Source organism: Aquarana catesbeiana, linkage group LG04, assembly GCF_042186555.1.
Source record: "Aquarana catesbeiana isolate 2022-GZ linkage group LG04, ASM4218655v1, whole genome shotgun sequence".
Lineage (NCBI taxonomy): Eukaryota > Metazoa > Chordata > Amphibia > Anura > Ranidae > Aquarana > Aquarana catesbeiana.
This window is the reverse complement of record NC_133327.1, coordinates 61,215,699-61,238,578: the sequence shown is the minus strand read 5'-3', so window position 1 is coordinate 61,238,578 and position 22,880 is coordinate 61,215,699. Positions and strand designations below refer to the sequence as shown.

Here is a 22,880-nt window from a genome sequence, read left to right as displayed (position 1 = left end):
AATCTGGTGACATAAGTGCACACGGTGAGTAGGGTACCCAGAGGCTGAATTTGGCTGAGATCACAGAAGTAGCAAGTAATTTGTCTGATGCAGGATTTTAATGCACTTGTTCTGTCAATGAGTTCTAAAAAGTTTTGTTAAACAAATCCCTTAAACCGATTTCCCCTTTGTGCTGCTTTGTGTTCTTTCCTTATGGAATTTGACACTTGGAGATATAAACGTGAATTATAATTGTACCTACAAGCAGGGCCGGATTAACATAGGGGCTATTGGAGCTGCAGCTCCAGGCCCCTTAACTTAAGATAGGCCCATTTGTAAAAAAAATAAAATAAAAAAAAAAAAACGATTGACTTCCACGGTCGTGGCTTGGCTGAATACCTACCCCACCACTGGTCAAAATTTGGGGGTCCTATTATCTATAATTCTGGGGACACGGGGCTCCTTGTGCAGCCTGTCAGAAGCTACATACAGAGAGGCCAGTTTAAATACAAGCTGGCATACTCTATTTGCAGCAGACTGAGAGGATGAGCTCACAGTGCCAATCCTCACTTCTTGTCAGAGGCACTGAGCTCAATGGACAGCTTGGAGTCTGCAGAGTTTGACAGGCAGCACCAAACTCGCCTATTGATTTCAATGGGGCCATTCTGCAACTGCAAGCCAAACTCACTCGCAGTAGCAGCATAGTCCAACAATGTAAAACTACCATTCAGCAATGTAAAAAAGAACAAGGAGGCGGCAGTAGCACCTCATGAACACCTGTCAGCTGCTGCTATACCACTCGTTGAAAAGCAATCCACCACAGATCACTTTTCAGAGGGCAGTAAGCATTACAGCAAATGTGAAAGAAACTTGAAACACATCATCCATTTCACACTCACACCACCAACCAGGTCACTCCCCAGCCACTTCCCATGTTAGCCATCTCCCTTCAACTTATAACACAGGTGACTATTTCCCAACCTGCAGATGACAGACCCTACTCCAAAAGATATCACTCCCAGTCACCCCCCCCCCACCCACTGATTGATATCCCTCCATGACCACCTCACACCCACCTGCTGACAGACCTCTTTCCCCAGCCTGTCCCAACATACCCTCTCACCGGCTGACCTGTGGATGAGGGAAACACTCCCACAGTGTTATTGTGTTCAGCCAGTGGGGTGCCTTCCCTACCCACACAATACAAAGATCAGTGTTGCTAACTATAGCTGGCAGCACCGATTGTTTTGGGAAAAACCTGACAGGCTGGTTGTACTCAAGTCGATTAATAGATTGACTTGTGTACAACCAGCTAGCCTATACATAGATCAACTATGGTGGGTCTCTGCCTAATTGGCTTAATTTCAATCCATGTATGGCCCGCTTAACCACTACGCAGTCCCTAAACATCCTTCCACAAACCTTTACATTTTTTCTTCCCAGATTCCTTCATCCTCCTCGCCTGTACATAGTGCCCACTGTCATACCCTCCACACTCCTCTCCTGTACATACTGCTCACTATCTTACCCTCCACACTCCTCTCCTGTACATAATGCCTGCTGTCACACACTTCTCTCATGTACATACTGCCCACTGTCATACCCTCCACTCTTCACAAAAACAGAAAAAGGTTAGCCCATGGGACTTTATATGAGGTGTCCATGCTGATCACAAGTAAATAAGTAGAAAAAAGTAAAAAATATATCAAATTTATTAGAGTCATTAACATACAATAGAGCTCATGCATATATATGGCAATTAATAAGAACAGCAACATAACATAATGGTCCTTAAAACATAACCGATGACATTGGTCAAAGTATAATGAGTACAGATATACATAATACATCTCTAACCCGACGCGTTTCGCGAGCTTTCCTCGCATCATCAGGGGCTGATGTATATATCTGATGTCTGTAACAACAGGTAAAAAATATATATTAATGTATGGGTTATGATTGGACAAAAATGCAAAATCAGAGCTCATGATCCCATACTCACTTGTCAGGCAGCTGGCTCCAGGGGCCGACCCCCGGCAGGGGCAGTCGGAAAGTATCTCCCATGGGAGCTGAAGGGACGGAGGTCAAACAACGGAGGACCAAGGCCAGGCGTAGGGTCGGCACGGCAAAGAAATAGAAAGGAAAAAGTGGAGGCTGGACCCAGATGTCACCCAGAGTCATTGCAGAGCTTGCTCACTGGAATAAATTAAATGAGTAGAATATATATGTATATATATGTAGGTGGGTCTACAGAAATAGAGGTATCAAGTGGTATGCTCTGGTGCAAGGGGTGCAGAGGTGTCCAGCCATATTAGAAGGGGAAAACCAAGGAAGGAAGGGAGAAAAAAGAAAAAGAGAGGAAAAAGAAAAAGGGGGGGAGAAAAAAAAAAAAAAAAAAAAAAGGGAGAGAGACAAAAAGGAGAGAGACAAAAGTGTAGCCCCCCAGTCATGCAGGGTGAATTGCAAATAAGAAATGTATGAATGTGTGTCTATGGGTGGTGGATGTAAAAATATATAAATGATGTCCTAAGTAGCTAAGAAATCTAATATGTAATAAACACAATATGAAAGACTGTAGAGGTCATTGTATATAAGGCTTAAATAGTAAGTATCAAGATGTTGTAAACATATATAAATGTCTTACACTGGAGTAGATGGGATATAGGAATGTCCTGCAAGGAATGAGGGAAGAGCCATGTGAGGTGAGTGGGGGGAAGGTGATGAAGAGGGGGATACGGGGTAATGTGGAGAAAGACATAAAGGAGAGAGAAATAAATAAGTAAATAGAACAAAAAGAAGTGTGGGGAAAATTTTGATTAAGTAAGGGAGTGAGAGTGGATACACATAACACTCCACATGTTAGGTAACTAGTAGGTACATACAGGAAATAGCATGTAGTACAAACGTGGTAGTGAATATAATGCTTACCAATGTGCTCTCTTGTGAGTGTACCCTCCACTCTTCTCTCCTATACATAGTGCCCGCTGTCATACCCTCCACACTCCTGTACTATACATAGTGCCCACTGTCATACCCTCCACACCTCTCTCCAATACATAATGCCCACTGTCATACCCTCCGCACTTCTCTCCTGTACACAGTGCCTGCTGTCATAACCTCCACATTCCTCCCCTGTACATACTGTTCCCTGTCATACCCTCCACATTCCTCTCCTGTAGATACTGCCCACTGACATACTCTCCACACTCCTCTCCTGTACATACTGCCCACTGTCATACCCTCCACACTCCTCTCCTGTACACAGTGCCTGCTGTCATACCCTCCACACTCCTCTCCTGTACATACTGCCCACTGTCATACACTCTACACTCCTCTCCTGTACCTAGTGCCTACTGCCATACCCTCCACACTCCTCTCCTGTACATAGTGCCCACTGCCATATCTTCCACACTCCTCTCCTGTACATAGTGCCCACTGTTATACCCTCCACATTCCTCTCCCTCACCTGCACATACTTCCCACTTTTATACCATCCATACTCCTCCCCTATGCCTCTTACCCACAAAAACAGTTCTTTAAAATTATATTGAATATCTTCAATGTTACCAGCTCTAGAATGGGCACACTTTTGTTAGTTCAACTAAAGGAGATCTTTTTATCTTCATACAGTGGGGACGGAAAGTATTCAGACCCCTTAAATTTTCCACTCTTTGTTATATTGCAGCCATTTGCTAAAATCATTTAAGTTCATTTTTTTCCTAATTAATGTACATACAGTACCCCATATTGACAGAAAAACACAGAATTGGTGACATTTTTGCAGATTTATTAAAAAAGAAAAACTGAAATATCACATGGTCCTAAGTATTCAGACCCTTTGCTGTGACACTCATATATTTAACTCAGGTGCTGTCCATTTCTTCTGATCATCCTTGAGATGGTTCTACACCTTCATTTGAGTCCAGCTGTGTTTGATTATACTGATTGGACTTGATTAGGAAAGCCACATCTGTCTATATAAGACCTTACAGCTCACAGTGCATGTCAGAGCAAATGTGAATCATGAGGTCAAAGAAACTGCCTGAAGAGCTCAGAGACAGAATTGTGGCAAGGCACAGATCTGGCCAAGGTTACAAAAAAATTTCTGCTGTACTTAAGGTTCCTAAGAGCACAGTGGCCTCCATAATCCTTAAATGGAATAGGTTTGAGATGACCAGAACCCTTCCTAGAGCTGGCCGTCCGGCCAAACTGAGCTATCGGGGGAGAAAAGCCTTGGTGAGAGAGGTAAAGAAGAACCCAAAGATCACTGTGGCTGAGCTCCAGAGATGCAGTCGGAAGATGGGAGAAAGTTGTAGAAAGTCAACCATCACTGCAGCCCTCCACCAGTCGGCGCTTAATGACAGAGTGGCCCGATGGAAGCCTCTCCTCAGTGTAAGACACATGAAAGCCCGCATGGAGTTTGCTAAAAAAACACCTGAAGGACTCCAAGATGGTGAGAAATAAGATTCTCTGGTCTGATGAGACCAAGATAGAACTTTTTGGCCTTAATTCTAAATGGTATGTGTGGAGAAAACCAGGCACTGCTCATCACCTGTTCAATACAGTCCCAACAGTGAAGCATGGTGGTGGCAGCATCATGCTGTGGGGGTGTTTTTCAGCTGCAGGGACAGGACAGCTGGTTGCAATCAAGGGAAAGATGAATGTGGTCAAGTACAGGGATATCCTGGACAAAAACCTTCTCCAGAGAGCTTAAGACCTCAGACTGGGCCGAAGGTTTACCTTCCAACAAGACAATGACCCTAAGCACACAGCTAAAATAACGAAGGAGTGGCTTCACAACAACTCCGTGACTGTTCTTGAATGGCCCAGCCAGAGCTCTGACTTAAACCCAATTGAGCATCTCTGGAGAGACCTAAAAATTGCTGTCCACCAATGTTTACCATCCAACTTGATAGAACTGGAGAGGATCTGCAAGGAGGAATGGCAGAGGATCCCCAAATCCAGGTGTGAAAAACTTGTTGCATCTTTCCCAAAAAGACTCATGGCTGTATTAGATCAAAAGGGTGCTTCTACTAAATACTGAGCAAAGGATTTGAATACTTAGGACCATGTGATATTTCAGTTTTTCTTTTTTTATAAATCTGCAAAAATGTCAACAATTCTGTGTTTTTCTGTCAATATGACGTGCTGTGTGTACATTAATGAGGAAAAAAAATTAACTTAAATTATTTGAGCAAATGGCTGCAATATAACAAAGAGTGAAAAATTTAAGGGGGTCTGAATACTTTCCGGCCCCACTGTATTTGTTCTGCCCGTTATTAATACTCATTTAATTTTGTGATTACTACTGTAATGTGTAGAGGAACATAGGGGATATCAGCTACACTAAATATACCACTGGTAAAAAAAGTGTCCCTGAAAAAATTTTTGAAATGTTGGCAACTATGCACTTGGGCACTGCCCAAGGGCCACTGGGTCAGTAGGGGGCCCCATGAGAGGCTCCTGGCATGATTCATTAATTCGTTATAGGTCTAATGAAACAAAAGGTCAACTCAGAGTAAACTGATTCAGCTGATTAATTTTGTGCTGGAGGTTGGATTACTGGCAAAGTGCATTCCTGAGAACTGAGTGAGAAGGGTGTTGTATTGTATTTGAGCAGAGGAGAAGAGATATTGTCATTGTGTTTGTTACATAGTTACATAGTTACATAGTTAGTAAGGTTGAATAAAGACACAAGTCCAGTCCATCCTGAGTGAGTGTGGGTGTGTGTCTACAATTGCCCCAATCCCTGTACATTGTGTTTCATTAAGATGCTCATCTATTATATTATTATTTTATTTAAGGTACCCATATAGCACCGTCAATTTACGCAGCGCTACACACATACATCGCACACTCACATCAGTCCCTACCCTCAAGGAGCCCACAATCCAAGGTCCCCAACTCACATTCATATACTAGGGCCAATTTTGGACAGAAGCCAATTAACCTACCAGCATGTCTTTGGAGTGTGGGAGGAAACTGGAGTACCCGGAGGAAACCCACGCAGGCACAGGGAGAACATGCAAACTCCAGACAGGTAGTGTCGTGGTTGGGATTCAGACCAGCGACCCTTTTTTACTGCTAGGCGAGAGTGCTACCCACTACATCACTGTGCCACTTTGCTGCCCGTGTTAATGGATTCAATAAACAAACTTTCCGAACTAGGAATCGTTATCACGAATATATATACATACATAAATAACGTATTATCAGAAAACAAAACAATTAAACAATAATACGAATTGATTTGTTATAACAAATATCTATACTCTACAGAAATAACAAATTATCCGAAAACAAATTAACTTAACATAACGAATATAACAGAACGAAATTATTTATTTTACAAATGAAAACGAAATGAAACAAAATTTTCAATCGTGCACAAGTCTATATCGTACAATCTGGTATCGTATGAAAAACGTTTTCCCTTTGGATAGTGTTGGATGAATTGTAGTGATCGGCTCTCGAAAGCTGTGTACTAATGATCAGCTTTTCGTACGATCACTCCGAAAACGATTTTTATCATCCGATCATCTGATTGTATGTACTAGGCATTGGATGCAGGCACTGTTTAGGTATTCTGACAACCACCGGCGCCAGCTGTCAGATTACAATAGCCGTAGTGGGATATTCGTCCATCTGTGCTTCATGGTGTGAATGGATGAATCTTTTAGAAGAAAAAAACAGTTCATGTTCAGCTTTACTGTACTTCTACACAGTATCGTAATCTGTGGCAAAAAAAAAGTAAGATAAAGTGCAGCTCCTCCCTATATGCCGTGAACCAACGTCAGGAAAGAGGCTCAGTCCCATCCCATGAACACACAGCTGTATACAGAAAAGGTCAGAGCTGTGTGTGTGTGTCAGCTGAGGCTTGGAACACAATGCTCCAGTGAGGGATCCAGACCAGGAAAATTACAACCGCAGCCCCGAGGTAAGCAGCTTGTGCACGCCGTCTAATAATCTTCATATTATTTTTAGCAAAGGAAACGTGGCATTTCTTTTTTGAGAGATCTTCCCCCGGGCTGACATCCATATATAACTTTCACTGAACTTTTAATTCCTGCAATTTCGCATCTACAGTAAATGTGTGTGGAATTAGCGATTTCCTACTGACATTGACTCAAAGGTTATGCAGCGATCTCCATCACGGAAAATTATGGTGATTACTTCTATAGCAGAGAATGCGATTGATTATCCCTCTCTGTTTCTTTTTTTGTTACATATTCACTAGTTGCCTTTTTTTCGGTTTATAGGCTTCCTCTAAAGTCCATACTCAAAGTAAATTTCCAGTTTTCCTTCACCATCCTAATCTAGGGGAATTAGTTAGCCTTCAATGGATATACAGGGTCTCTTATTATTTTATGCCAGGAAGGTGATAGTGCTCAAGTGGAAATCAGCCACGGCCCCTACTTTATCCTTCTGGAAGTGTCTAATCAATAGGATTGTACCCCTATACAAAGCTACCTATTTGTCTCGGGGGTTGACCTAAAAAAAAATTGAGAAGGTCTGGCACTTGTGGACAGACTCAGACTATACAGCTGACGATCAGGAGTACATGGACTGAATCTATTCACCCCTGATATGGTTTAGCCCAAGATATATAGGGCGGTCCCCTAGTTACAAACATCCAACTTGCATACAAATCATACTTACAAACGGAGGGGGACAACAGGAAGTGAGAGGAAATCTACCCCTAGGAAGGGAAATTCACTCCTGTAAAAGTTATTATGGGAAAAAGGTGTCTCTCCACTGATGCTTTATCACCAGTCCATGTTTCCACAACAAGAAAACAACAAAGGCGCCTCTAAGTGCAGAAGATTAACAATTTTAACAACCTGACAGGTTGAAAAAGGAACGATTGATGGTTCCGAAACGCGTCCCTTTCTGATGACATCACATCCTCGTCCAGGCTGTTTGTTTACGGTTCAGGCTGGTTATTGAGCCGCTCCGTGGATGACATCACTTCCGGGTTCACCGTCCTTCCAGCTGATGACGCCGGCTTCACAACGGCTTCCTGTGTCCTACACCGCTGTGTTTAGTGATCACATCCATTCCATCTGAAGGCTTCCTCTGACCGCCACCCTTTCCAATGCAACTTAAATTATGATGTGCCTGATTACCACTTCCATTCTGTAAGTGTTTTTAACCCGTTTTGGGGCATTAAAATTGTTAATCTTCTGCACTTAGAGGCGCCTTTGTTGTTTTCTTGTGTCATTATAGAGCCTGCTTCAGTCTTTTAAAGTTGCAGCCCTTTTTGCTGAAGATCATCCTACCTTTCCATCATCCTTACCAACACCTTTCTTTTTATTTTGGACTGCCTAATTTTAGTAGAGACATTTTCTGGATCATGTTAGTCCTGTGCGCCCTATAAACCCTTTTTTTATTGTCTACATGTTTCCACAACAACCCAAATTTTTCAAAATCCAATTGGCATAGGGACAGAAAGTGAGGTGAAATCTTCTGAACAGGGGCACAGACAGCAAAACAAATGTTACAGGGGTGTTAACCCTTCCCTATGCAATCCAAAAAGCTTAAAAAGTTTTTTTGGCTGGAGTTACACTTAAAAAAATGTACCTGTTCCGACTTATAAATAGATTCAACTTAAGAACAAATCTACAGTCCCTATCTTGTTTGTAACCCGGGGACCGCCTGTATATGGTTTTACTCCTTTGCAGTGACTCACACTTCATTCGTTCGGGTATAAATCCAACTATGAGTAAATGTTCTCCTGATGTCTGTTGGTTGAGAGGGAGCAGGAATCTCCTTGTAATTCATTAACCACTTGCTTACTGGGCACTTAAACCCCCCTCCTGTCCAGACCAATTTTCAGCTTTCAGCGCTGAAGCACTTTGAATGACAATTGCGCGGTCATACAACACTGTACCTAAATGAAATTTTTATCATTTTTTTCCCACAAATAGAGCTTTCTTTTGGTGGTATTTGATCACCACTGTGGTTTTTATTCTTTGTTAAAAAAATTTAAAAAGACCGAATTTAAAAAAAATTTTTTATATATTTTTATATTTTGTTATAAAATTTTGCAAACATGTAATTTTTCTCCTTCATTGATGTAGGCTGATGAGGCAGCACTGATGGACACAGATAGGTGGCAGTGATGGGCACTGATGGGTGGCAATAATGGGCACTGATCGGTTACACTGATGGGCAGAACTGCTAGGTGGCACTGATTGGCACCACTGGTGGGCATTGATAGGTGGCACTTGTGGGCATTGATAGGTGGAACTCATGGGCATTGATAGGTGGCACTAATGGGCACTGGTAGGTAGCAATGGCAGGTGGCACTGGCAGGGGGGTACTGGTGGGCACAGAGGAGACAGATGTGCCTCCTTCCTCTTCGGGACCGATGTCCCTTGAACATAAGCCGGTGAAAAAAAAATGATTATCGAGCTTTTGTTTACATCATGTGATCAGCTGTCATTGGCTGACAGCTGATCACATGGTAAGGGGCCGGGATCGGCCCCTTACTTGGATCGGTGATCACCCGACGCCCTTCCGGAAATTGAGGTCCGCGCTGTAGCCGTCATTCGGCTATGGCCCGGACTTCAAGTGGTTAATCCTTGAAATAAATTATTAGAATGGCCGAGCGCAGTGTATGGAATGTTTTTAAGTTGTATTATTTAGCAGTTTGTGTTATCTGTATTTATTAGCCGGGGAATGCCCAAAGGCTATGTTCTGTACCTATACAAATCATCTTCAATAAAATAACATTTTCAAAAAAAAAAGAAATATAGGGGTTGATTTACATAGTTAGTCAAGTTCAACCCAAAAAAATAATAAAATACAATACAATCCCATATACACAAACCTACACCCACAGTTGATCCAGAGGAAGGCAAAAAACCTCAGCAGAGCATGATCCAATGTGCTCCAGCAGAGAAAGAAATTCCTTCCTGATCCCCCGAGAGGCAATTGGATTTTCCCTGGATCAACTTTACCTATAAATGTTAGTACCCAATTATATTCTGTACATTTAGGAAAGAATCCAGGCCTTTCGTAGCCTCCCTGGCGGTATGATTATGTCAGATTTTTGCGTCTCAAAGCGGTACAATTATTTTGCATAGAAATTTGGCATTTTATATTGTAGGTCTGTAATTCTTAGCAATAACACACTTAAATCTGTCCACCAAGAGTCTAGTAGATATCCCGGGTATGATGAAGTTTGAAACACAAAATCATAAATGATAATATAATAAATAAATATTAATAATTATAAAAAATAATAATATAATAGTAATAAAATTAATTTCCCAACGATTCACTATCGCTCAATTCTGCAAGTGTTCTAATTTACTATCGCTGTTTTCTAGCTGGTCTAAAACCACTTTTGACGTAAAGGGACACTTTTTGGTTGCTATGGATAATCTCCAGTTTCCAGGCAGAAAGAACAGTATATATAATATAAAACTGCATGCAGGGCACTGGACAAAGCACTGGGGACAAAAGGGATGTGAAATTATTTCATACAGTAATGTAATCTGTAAGATTACAGTACTGTATGTATTATGATTTTTGACTTTTTTGAATTTGCCACCAGGCTCTGCCCCCCGTGGGTCGCAACGCTCGCAGGGAACGGAGCCTGGCACAGAGAGGCTTCGGGCAGAGGACAGAGCCCGCAGACACAGCGGGGGGACATCGCAGGACCCTGGGGACAAGGTAAGTATACCGCACCAGGATCCTGAGATGTAATCCTGAGTGTGGCTCGGGGTTAACACTAATGGTGCTGAAATTGAACCCCGAGCCACACTCAGGAAAACCGCCAGGGAGGTTAAAGCAAGCTACTGAGCTTGCCAGAAACAACTCGGGAGGGAGTCTTTTCCACATTTTCACAGCTCTTACTGTGAAGAAAGCTTTCCGTATTTGGAGATGAAAGCTTTTTTCCTCTAGACGTAAAGAGTGCCCCCTCTTTGTCCTCTGTGATGACCTTAAAGTGAATAACTCAACACCAAGTTCACGATATGGACCACTTATGTATTTGTACATGTTGATCATATCCCCCCTTAATCTCCTCTTCTCAAGAGGGAATAGATTCAGTTAATTTACTAAAACTGGAGAGTGCAAAATCTGGTGTAGCTCTGCATGGTAGCAGCTTCTAACTTCAGCTTGTTCAATTAAGCTTTAACAATAGAACATGGAAGCTGATTGGATTGTTTTGAGAGCTGCACCAGATTTTGCACTCTCCAGTTTTAGTAAATTAACCCCAATGTCTCATCTAGGTCCGGGAATGTACTTACTAGACATTTGTAGTATATTCACTGCAAACCTAGAGGCTCTTTTGCTTTAGAACCCCTTTTACATCAGGTGCTGTAAGACTGCATTGGGCAGCCATTCCAGTGCAGTCCCATCATCATTATCGCAAAATGCCTTGTCTCCTGCCTGACCAGCTCACACCACTGAGTTGTATTGGTGGGAACTGAAAGAAGTACAGCATGCAGCACTTTTTTTTCAGCGCAGCACAGAACGACACAATCCACTGCCTCACGCTATGCCGTGGCCAAGAGAACTTAATGAGATGTCACTCTGTGACATTCTATAAAGTTTGCTTAACTGCTTCAGCCCCGGAAGATTTGGCAGCTGAATGACCAGGCCAGTTTTTGCGATTCGGCACTGCGTCGCTTTAACCGACAATTGCGCGGTCGTGTGATGTTGCACCCAAAAAAAATTGACGTCCTTTTTTTCCCACAAGTAGAGCTTTCTTTTGGTGGTATTTGATCATCTCTGCGGTTTTTATTCAAAAAAAGAGCGACAATTTTGAAAAAAACATAATATTTTGTACTTTTTGCTATAATAAATATCCCCATTTAAAAAAAAACATCAAATTTTTCCTCAGTTTAGGCCGATATGTATTCTTCTACATATTTTTGGTAATAAAAATCGCAATAAGTGTATAATGATTGGTTTGCGCAAAAGTTATAGCGTCTACAAAATAGGGGATAGATTTATAGCATTTTTATTATTTTTTTTTTTACTAATAATGGCGGCGATTAGCAATTTTTATCGGAACTGCGACATTATGGTGGATACATTGGACACTTTTGACACATTTTTGGGACCATTGGCATTTATACAGCGATCAGTGCTATAAAAATGCACTGATTACTGTAAAAATGTCACTGGCAGGGAAGGGGTTAACACTAGGGGGCGATCAAGGGGTTAACTGTGTTCCCTCTCTGTGTTCTTACTGAAGGGGGGAGGGGACTGTCTAGGGGAGATGACAGATCGCTGTTCATACTTTGTATGAACACACGATCAGTCTCTTCTCCCCTCAAAGAACACACACACAGATTCTGGTTCTCTGTGTTTTCACGAGCGATCACTGGAGACCGGCGGTCATCGCGCCCGCCGGGCACTCGCATCGGCTCCGGGGGCGAGCAGCAGGCGCGCGCCCCTAGTGACCACAGAGTGAAGCGACGTAGCATAACGTTGTTTCACCCAGCCGTGCCATTCTGCCGCAGTAAAACTGCGGCGGCTGGTCGGCAAGTGGTTAAACAAAAAAAAACAAACAAATTAAAGAGCGTGACACACCATGAATGATGCAGTAGTTTTAAACCTCAGCCATGAAATATGAACAAAGCATATCCCTCTGTAGTGTGTACTTTTTAAGAGCAAAAGTGTAATTCCTGCCTGCTGCTTCCTTCCTCTGCTATTAGCAAGTTTTCCTGACACCAAAAGAAAAATGGTGACAGGGGAGGGAGCTCCAGCTGATTGACAGCCTCAGATCTGTTGCTGTGTGCTGTGTAGAGGGGTGTGTGTCCCTTCCCTCCAATCAGCTCTCAGAGCTCTCCTTACTGAGCTCTGCAGTGTGTGACAGCTCTCTGCCCCTTTTTTTCTGAAATCTCAGACAAGCTTTATTAATTTATCTGTTTGAACAGATGTAGAGAAGTGAAGACTGCAGATAAATGGGCACAACATATGTAGGAGGATTTGTTTAATCTCTGTGTATTACCTGAGGCCTGTCAGTTCACTGGGTATATGTTAGCATTTTAATCCACTTTAACTATGTTTACATTTAGCTCTTTCCAAAGCCCCATACATGGGCTGAATGTTGGGAGACAAAGGCTGGTTAAAAAAAAAAAAAAACGCCAACATTCGGTCCGTGTGTATGTCGGTCTGTCCGGCTTTTTTCGGACGTGCATGCTGTAATACCAGCAGCCGACCGACTTCGGATCAGCACTCTCAGGCAATGGCAGAGAGCGCTGATCAGAGTGTTCTGGTGGGGGGGCCGTCCCCCTGTCAGAACATAACAGCTCAGCAGGAGAGATCATTGAACCTACCTTGCATGGTTAGTATGGCAGCTCTGACCGGGTTTTTTTTCAGTCACCCCGCGGGGTTGAACAAAAAAAAACTTATAGTGCGTACCCGCCTTAAGGCTCTATTCACACTTCATTATTTGGAATTGCCAAATCACGTGGCAATCGCAGCACAGCACGCTGCACGCATTATCCTTCAGTGGCACCCCATGCGTAATGGGATTTAATTGTCACAGGACAGGATAGCACAACAATCACGCCAAACCACGCCTTTAAAAATCGCATGAAGCTTGTCATCCAAAAAGGGCGAGGAGCTTCTTTTGGGACGACAAACGCTCATAGGGCAGAACGTTCAAGTGAATCATGTGATAATTGTGCTGTCAAAATCGTGAAGCGGGAACACTCGTTCCCACTATGCGACAATGTGAACGGGGCCTGAGTGCTGGAAATGTTGCTGCAGATATGGATGAATCCAAGCCAGTGACTATATTTTATAATTAGGGGCACAAAGTCTACAATCAAAAGCTCTTGTGACTTTGCCCAAATTTTGCCTAATTTTGTAGCATATCCAATCCTAGAGAATGGTGAACTACCAAAAACACATCCTAGAGACCCTCAACCTATATGGGTAAGAACCTTGCTCCTTTTAACACCATGACAGGGCATCAGACTATCATAGTGTCTATCATAGTGTCTATCATAGTGTCTATCATAGTGTGTATTAATCCATTTAGTCATATCCAACTCTTGGCAATTCTGTGGGTCAGTTCTCTGTCTGGTATGCTTGAAAGCCTTTTTCCATAGAAATTTCTTGGTGAATATTTTACAAGGTAGGTCACCAGGTCTTTCCTCAACCCTCCCCAATTACTTGGCTTGGGACCAGCAGGCAGAATTTGATACACGTGCATAGCAAATTTGTATATTCATATTAGGGTCAGTTTTAGACAGGCGCCAATTAACCTAAAGGAAGGCCCGTAGATGTGGTGTATCTGGATTTTGCAAAAGCATTTGACACAGTTCCCCATAAATGTTTACTGTACAAAATAGGGTCCGTTGGCATGGACCATAGGGTGAGTACCTGGATTGAAAACTGGCTACAAGGGCGAGTTCAGAGGGTGGTGATAAATGGGGAGTACTCAGAATGGTCAGGGGTGGGTAGTGGGGTCCCCCAGGGTTCTGTGCTGGGACCAATCCTATTTAACCGCTTCATATCCGGGCCATTGCCAAATGACGGCAACAGCGCGGATCTAAATTGCCGGGACGACGTCTATTGACGTCGTCCCGTGCACGAGCGGCCTGCGCGCCTCCTGCAGGGCGCGCGCGGCGCGCTCGGTGATCAGCGAGTCTATGAGACTCGCCTGATCACAGATCAGAGTAAGGGGTTGGTCCCGACCCCTTACCACATGATCAGCTGTCAGCCAATGACAGCTGATCATGTGATGTAAACAGAGCCGGTAATCGGCTATTTTTCCTCCTCGCGCTGACAGCGTGAAGAGGAAAAAAAAAACCCGATCACCGGCGGCCGTGATCGGGACATCAGTCCCGATCACGGCGATCTTATAACTCAAAGCAATAGGCAGCAGTGCTGCCTACCAGTGCCCACCAGAGTCACCCATCAGTGCCCACAGTGCCATCAATCAGCGCCACCCATCAGTGCCCACAGTGCCACCCATCAGTGCCCACAGTGCCACCCATCAGTGCCCACAGTGCCACCCATCAGTGTCACCCATCAGCACCCACATCAGTGCCACCCATCAGCACCCACATCAGTGCAACCTATCAGTGCCCATCAGTGTCACCTACCAGTGCCCATAAGTGCCCATCAGTGCCGCCCATCACTGCCCATCAGTGCCACCCATCAGTGCCCCCCATCAGTGCCCCCCATCAGTGCCCCCCATCCGTGCCACCTATCCGTGCCACCTATCCGTGCCACCTATCCGTGCCACCCATCCGTGCCACCCATCCGTGCTGCCCATCCGTGCCGCCCATCCGTGCCGCCCATCCGTGCCGCCCATCCGTGGCCATCAGTGCCGCCTTATCTGTGCCCATCAGTACCGCCTTATCTGTCCCCATCAGTGCCGCCTTAACTGTGCCTATCAGTGCCGCCTTAACTGTGCCTATCAGTGCCGCCTTATCTGTGCCTATCCGTGCCCATCAGTGCAGCCTATCAGTGCCCACCAGTGCCGCCTCATCAGTGCATATCAATGAAGGAGAAAAATTACCTGTTTGCAAAATTTTATAACAAACTATTAAACATGATTTTTTTTTTTTTTCAAAAATTTCCATCTTTTTTTGTTTGTTTAGCAAAAAATAAAAACCCCAGCTGTGATTAAATACCACCAAAAGAAAGCTCTATTTGTGGGAAAAAAATGATACAAATTTCATTTGGGTACAGTGTTATATGACCGCGCAATTGTCATTCAAAGTGCGACAGCGCTGAAAGCTCAAAATTGGTCTGGGCAGGAGGGGGGTTTAAGTGCCCAGTAAGCAAGTTGTTAATTTGTTTATAAACGATCTGGAGGATGGGATAAACAGTTCAATCTCTGTATTTGCAGACGATACTAAGTTAAGCAGGGCAATAACTTCTCCGCAGGATGTGGAAACCTTGCAAAAAGACCTGAACAAATTAATGGGGTGGGCGACTACATGGCAAATAAGGTTCAATGTAGAAAAATGTAAAATAATGCATTTGGGTGGCAAAAATATGAATGCAATCTATACACTGGGGGGAGATCCTCTGGGGGAATCTAGGATGGAAAAGGACCTGGGGGTCCTAGTAGATGATAGGCTCAGCAATGGCATGCAATGCCAAGCTGCTGCTAATAAGGCAAACAGAATATTGGCATGTATTAAAAGGGGGATCAACTCCAGAGATAAAACGATAATTCTCCTGCTCTACAAGACTCTGGTCCGGCCGCACCTGGAGTATGCTGTCCAGTTCTGGGCACCAGTCCTCAGGAAGGATGTACTGGAAATGGAGCGAGTACAAAGAAGGGCAACAAAGCTAATAAAGGGTCTGGAGGATCTTAGTTATGAGGAAAGGTTGCGAGCGTTGAACTTATTCTCTCTGGAGAAGAGACGCTTGAGAGGGGATATGATTTCAATTTACAAATACTGTACTGGTGACCCCACAATAGGGATAAAACTTTTTCGCAGAACAGAGTTTAATAAGACTCGGGGCCACTCATTACAATTAGAAGAAAATAGGTTTAACCTTAAACTACGTAGAGGGTTCTTTACTGTAAGAGCGGTAAGGATGTGGAATTCCCTTCCACAGGCGGTGGTCTCAGCGGGGAGCATTGATAGCTTCAAGAAACTATTAGATAATCACCTGAATGACCGCAACATACAGGGATATGTAAGGTAATACTGACACATAATCACACACATAGGTTGGACTTGATGGACGTGTGTCTTTTTTCAACCTCACCTACTATGTAACTATGTAACTATGTAACCTACCTACCAGCATGTCTTTGGAGTGTGGGAGGTATCCCACATGAACAGAAGGAGAACATGAAAATTCCATGCAGAATTCTGTCTATAAAGAGGTCGGGAGGGTTATTGTGGTGACCTGTTCAGTTGCTGGGAGTGTATTGAAATATGGGGTAAGGGTGGACATGTGACTCGCCCCACAGTGTGAATACACTGGGCCTTGTGATTGGCCTAGCACTGTCTAAGAAGGATGAGAAAAGGGTCCATAGCTCTGTGTAAGCTCTGATGGATCAGTTTAGAGCTTACACAGGGCTTTCATCCCCCATATATCCCAGAGTTGAGCTTTAATCTAACTGGTTAACGTATAACTAAGGGCAGAATTTTTTTTTTTTTTTGGATAGAGCGGAAAGGGATTAAAACACCTGTCATGTTTTTTATTGCTGTCTGTGCCCCATTAGGGCAATTCACCCTCTATTTGTACTGTTTATTGTTATTACCCAGAGTAAAAGTGACAGAAAATCAAAAAAATTCTGGGTTGTCCCCAAAACTGGTATAGAGGGGAAATGATGGGGAATGGAGGGATTTTCTATCACTTGCTTTTGACTATGGGACAGGAAGTGAAGGGAAATCTCCCCAAAGGGACATAGCAGAGAACGGATGTAGCACACCCCCATAGGGACTGCTGATGAACTGGATCCCCCACTCCTGCACAGCCAGGCACACCAAATTTTCACAGGCACTACAGAGTCAAAAAACAGTCCTTGACTTTGTTTTTGTTATTTATTGAGGGTTAATAACTTGGATAGGGATGGGAGGTTATGGGATGGCCACTTGACTTCAGCAAAACTTCAGGGACATCTTCCTATATACAGTCTCCTCCACTTTCCGCCTGCACAGTACTTGCTTGCTTGCTCCAGCTGAATTACTTTGATTTATCTGACAGGCTCTCAGTCAGATTAGCAATAGCCCGTTGCAGGCAGGAACTTGTAGCCCCTTTTTGTGTAGCACAGTTGTATTGAAACATCTTGTGATTCCTCCTCTGTGGCTACTGATCCTCACACCACCTCTTCAGGCAATGCAAACCCACCTAGTTGCAGCTGCCCCAATCATTAGCCCTCCAGGCTAACTCTCCACATCAGTCCACCCGACTAACTCTTGCCCACCCACCTAGCTGACTCTTCACCAGCCCTCCTGACTGACTCTCAGGAGATCTCTAGAAAAAGGCTGAAGACTTAAGCCCACCGCTGTCTTCAAGGGAGACTGGCTACATGTGGCAGACACCCCCCCCCCCGTTAGCCCCCACAGTGTTGACTACTACTGCTACTACTCACTCTGTCCTCTCTCTTGCTCCCTTGCCCTCAGGAAAGACTTCCTCCTCTGTGTTATGGCAGAATACTTCCAGCACCCAAGCCCCGGCCCAAGGCAGGACACCCCCCTCCCCCAGACTAAGGGGTACCCCTGAGGGCCACCGGCAGCTTCCTCTACACTGTGTCAACATCTTCCACCTAACTGCCCCTGCTGGCATGACCATTTATGAGGTAAGCTCTGCCCCCTGCCAGCCCACTACTGGGTATTGGCTGAGGCTTCATGCATGGCAGCTCCTCCTTACCTCCAACCTCTAATTCTAGAGGATTCTCAAACTTTCTAGACCAGGGGGAGGCTCCAGAGAGCTGCCAGGATGAGTCACCCAGCCCCGAACTGTACTGAACCTTGTTAAAAGGCAAGCAGTCACTTCCAGCGCTATGAGGTCTTCTGTAGTGTAGAACAGCAGGGACAGCGATAATTAAAAAAACTGAGCGGATGCTGCCCTCCTCAGATGGGGTAATCCGATTGATACTACAAGAACAAAATAAAATGGAAGGCGCACGCACCTAGTGCTATACCAAAATACATTTATTCAATGATAAAATCAATAAAAAAATGGGTACTCACAAGGTGGCAAATAGTTGTAAGCCATAAAAAAGTGCTGAGCAGTGTGGACACACATATACCCTGTGATGTGATTACGGCACATGTGTGTCCACACTGTGTTTTTTTGGCTTACTATTTGCCACCTTGTGAGTACTCATTTTTTATTGATTTTATCATTGAATAAATGTATTTTGGTAATGCACTAGGTGCGTGTGCTTTCCATTTTATTTTGTTCTTGTGTACTGAACCCTGGCCCAGATTCCATAGCTCAGGCTTAGCTCTGAGCTAAACAATAATTTACCTACTCTACTACCTATAATTTACCTACCCCTATGCTAGCACACACTACTAGAGGGTGCTACACCGACAAGGTTTATTATCTTTTCTAATAACATTGTATTACATTACATTAGATGACAGTAAACAGTTTGGCAAATGTAAATACAGAATAAGTTATTCCTAAATTTGTCTCACCAAACAAATACCCACCATCCACTTGTCAGCCGCATCTACTTTGTGCTCGAAAAAGTCAATGCTGGAGTCCATACATAATCCGCAGAGTTTATCTATTTAGAATCAAGTGGTCCAGTTTACACCAGAAAGCTAATGCGTTTCGCCTTTTAAAGCCTTACTCATAGCTGAGTAAGGCTTTGTAAGCTGAAATGCGTTAGCTTCCTAGGTTTGTACAGGTACTGAGATAGTTACATACTGACAAATGATTACATGCAGTAGCTGTTGGATAAGATCTGCTGTCAATAGTAGATTTTTAGTAGTCAGTTTTTTTCATTTCTTTTTTGTGAGGTTGTTATGTGCTGTGCCAATATTTTCAAAACCTGACTTTACCCATACCGTTGTTTTGCAATTTGAAAAACCCTGTGAAAAAAAAAAAAAAGAAGTAGCTTATTGACACTTTTCAGATTTTTCAAGATTGTGAAAACTGTTGTCCTCAGTGGTAAGGCTGCTTTCAGTTTTGTTTTGGTATTGTCTGTCCATAACATATGGGAACTGCCCAAAGATGGTAAAGCTAGTAGGTAACATAAGTACAACATTCTCTACACACCAGTCGGTTGCGTTTTTCAAAATCCTGCAAGCTGCATTTTTGGTGCATGTTTGGTGCGGTAAAAAAACTGCACCAAAAATGCACCTCCCCATTGAAATGAATAGAAAATTCATCTGTGTGTTGTGTTTTTGGTGCATTTTTTGAGTCACATGTCCTTTTTTCACAGGTGCAAAATGCATCGGAAACGTGGCAAAAAAACACTTTTAAAAACGTGGCTAAAATGCATATGTGTTTTTAATCACATTTTTGCAACAGAGAAGTGTGAAAGCAGCCTTTCTCAGCCTTTTTTCAGTCGCAAAGTATGCACAACCTTTTACAAGTATGCAAAATCCTGAGACACACCAGTCTAAAATGTAAAAAATGTAAATGTTACTTATGAATGGGAAACCTGAGCCTGGGATGATGCACGCAACCACCTTGATGAAATTAATTTCACATCAGAAGCCCCCCTCATCACTTCAGAGCTGCCTCTTCATGTAGAGGCCTCCCCATCATGTCAGAATTCCCCCTATACATCAGAGACCCCCGATATGTCAGAGCAGTGCCGGGACAAGATCATCCAGTGCCCAGGGCAGAGATGCCAAATTGTACCGCTCCCTCTTCATTAGGTGCGAGCTTATGAGGAGGCGAGGGTGAGAGAGCACAGCCCACACCTCCTCCTGGCTCTCTCCTTGCCGCTTCCAGCGCTGGGTTGACAGAAGTAGTGATGGAGCTGTCACTACTCCTGTCAGCCTTATAGTAAAAAGAACTTGTGGCGCCTCCATCCCGAGAATTCACGCTGCACCCAGGACAGCCACCCCTTCTCCCAACCCCTTGTCCCGGCCCTGTGTCAGAGTACACCTTATACATCAGAGTATCCCCCATAACATGAGATTTCCCCCATCACCCATCAGAGTCCCCCAATGACACAGCCCCTCTTCAAATGAGAGCCCTATCTTTTGGCTCCAGCAACACGGCAGAGGTTGAGCAGATCTGGAGAAACCAGACTTCCATCTTCTCCTGAATGCTGGAGGTGGCCATGCATGCCGCCTGCTGTGGATCAACATCATGTGTTGCCATAGTGCAGACAGGCCAGCCACCAACACCAAAACAAAGAAAGACACCGGGCATACTGCCCTAGAGTGTCATTTGTTGTTTTGGTGCTGGTGGCTGGACTGCCCGCACCATGAAAACACATAATGCTGATCCAGGGCAAACTGGGCCCCATGCTTGCCTTGGCTAAGAGACACTGCTCTACACTGATGCTTATGCAATGGTTCTCTGTTTCATGAACAGAAATTGTGTGCAACTAAATTTTGAATAATAATATAATTCTCAGGCTCTTCAAAGAATAGAAGTAATCGCTTGGCTGAAGTCAAATCCATCACTTTAGGGCTCATATCGTATGCTATGTGCCTATTCACACAGCTCTGTTTCAGTCGGTAGCGTTTGGCTATGTAAACCAAAACAAGAGAAAGGTGCGCCATTGGTCTCTTTGTGATCCCCCTTTTCACTGTATACATGTAAAGCTTTGGCTGACCGTTTACATGCATACATTGTAAATGGACATAGCCATTAGTCTTTCCACCATTACCTAGTGAATACAAGCCAGGGGAAGATGTAAACACTGACAATGTATAGGAAGCAGCAGCTGCACAGGTGCAGAGAAACCTCGGACTGCGATCATTCTGAATGGTTTGAAGCCAAAGTCATTCTGAGCCTGTGTTTTTGCTGATACCTATACATTGTTTGCTTCTTCCCCTGAATGAGTGATTCATGCAGTAGTGACTCGTGTACAGAATAACCTCAGCCTTCAGCCATCCAGAATGACTGAAAGCTAAGGTCTTTCTGCACCTGCGCAGCCACTGCCTAATGCAAAGAGGTCAGTAGTATGTAACGCACAGATTGCTGCAGTCAGTGGTGGGTTTAGGAATACATAAAGCAGAGTGTAGGGGTCAGGGGTGCGTAATGCACAGAGTGCAGAGGTCAAGGGTGCTTAATGCAAAGAGTTCAAGGGTCAGGAGTATGTAACGCTCAGAGTGCTGCAGTCAGTGTTGCTTTTAGGATTACATAACGCAGAGTGCAGGGGTCAGGGGTGCGTAACGCACAGAGTGCATGGGTCAGGGGTGTGTAATGGAAAAAGTTCAAGGGTCAGGAGTATGTAACACCCAGACTGCAGCAGTCAGTGTATTCCACAGAGTACAGGGTGTGTGCAAAGAGTTGGGTTTAGGATTACATAACACAGAGTACAGTGGTAAGGGCCATCCATGCGTCCGGCCCCCCTAATTTGCATGCAGGGAACCGGACGCATGGATTCCAAGGGGGGGATTTTTTTTTTTTCAAAGCATGTGATTAGAGCTTTGAAAAAGGGGCTCTAATCACGTGCTATTCACTATTTTCACACTGATTATCCTCCCGGCCAATTAGGAAGTGGGTCTGAGACTCATTTCCCAACAAAGGAGAAGCGTTCTGATTGGGGAATCCGGACCCACCAACCCACCAGCCGCCACAGAGGAGAATTCTATAGGCTGTCATCTCCCTACAGCCGGAGCTCAGTACAGAGCCACGGGGATGCCTGTGTGCTGCGCCCGCTGTACCCATCCCCTGGCATCAAGATAGAGAGGGGAGACAAGGAGGCTGGGACACGGAGAGGGGAAGCACAAGGTAAGAGAGCCGGCGGGGGGTGTATGTGTGTGTGTGTATATGGTGCGCGGTGGCTGGCTGGAGCGACGGGGAGCATCCGTGGTCAGGTCCGTCTGCCGCTCCCCCTGACCGATGGAGCACCAGCCACCACTAGTGCGTAATGTACAGAACGCAGTAGTCCAGGGTGCGTAATGCAAAGAGTTCAAGTGTTACGCATATGTATCGCACAGAGGGCTGCAGTCAGTGCTGGGATTAGGAATACATAACACACAGTGCAGGGGTCAGGGGGGCGTAATGCACCCTTACTCCCCCAACGGCTGGAGGTGCAAGCAATAAGGTAAATATGAAAGCCTTTTCCTCTACCCCCTAGACTTAACATGCATTTAACTCTTGCAGTGCAGGAAAGCCCGATGCAAGGGAATTTTTTTTATGCCTGGAGTGGGCCTTTAAGAACAGATGCACTGCTATCTGGATAGCATTTTCTGTTGGTTTCCTTTACTTGTTGCTTTTTAAGATTAGGTGAGACTGGAAACGAAATTACTAACTTGTAATAAGAATGTCTTTCTTTCTCTTTATGATTGGCATTTCATCTGATAAAT

The 22,880-nt window shown here is 44.2% G+C and overlaps 1 protein-coding gene across 1 annotated transcript in view; it reads left to right on the top strand.

Annotated features, from left to right (window-relative positions):
* The first annotated feature begins 6,777 nt into the window (after positions 1 to 6,777).
* Positions 6,778 to 22,880, top strand: part of PLA2G7 (phospholipase A2 group VII) — a 109,082-nt gene continuing 92,979 nt past the window's right edge. The window contains exon 1 of the mRNA XM_073625257.1: positions 6,778 to 6,916. The gene's annotated coding sequence lies outside the window, so the exon portion shown is untranslated. The remainder of the gene's footprint in view (positions 6,917 to 22,880) is intronic.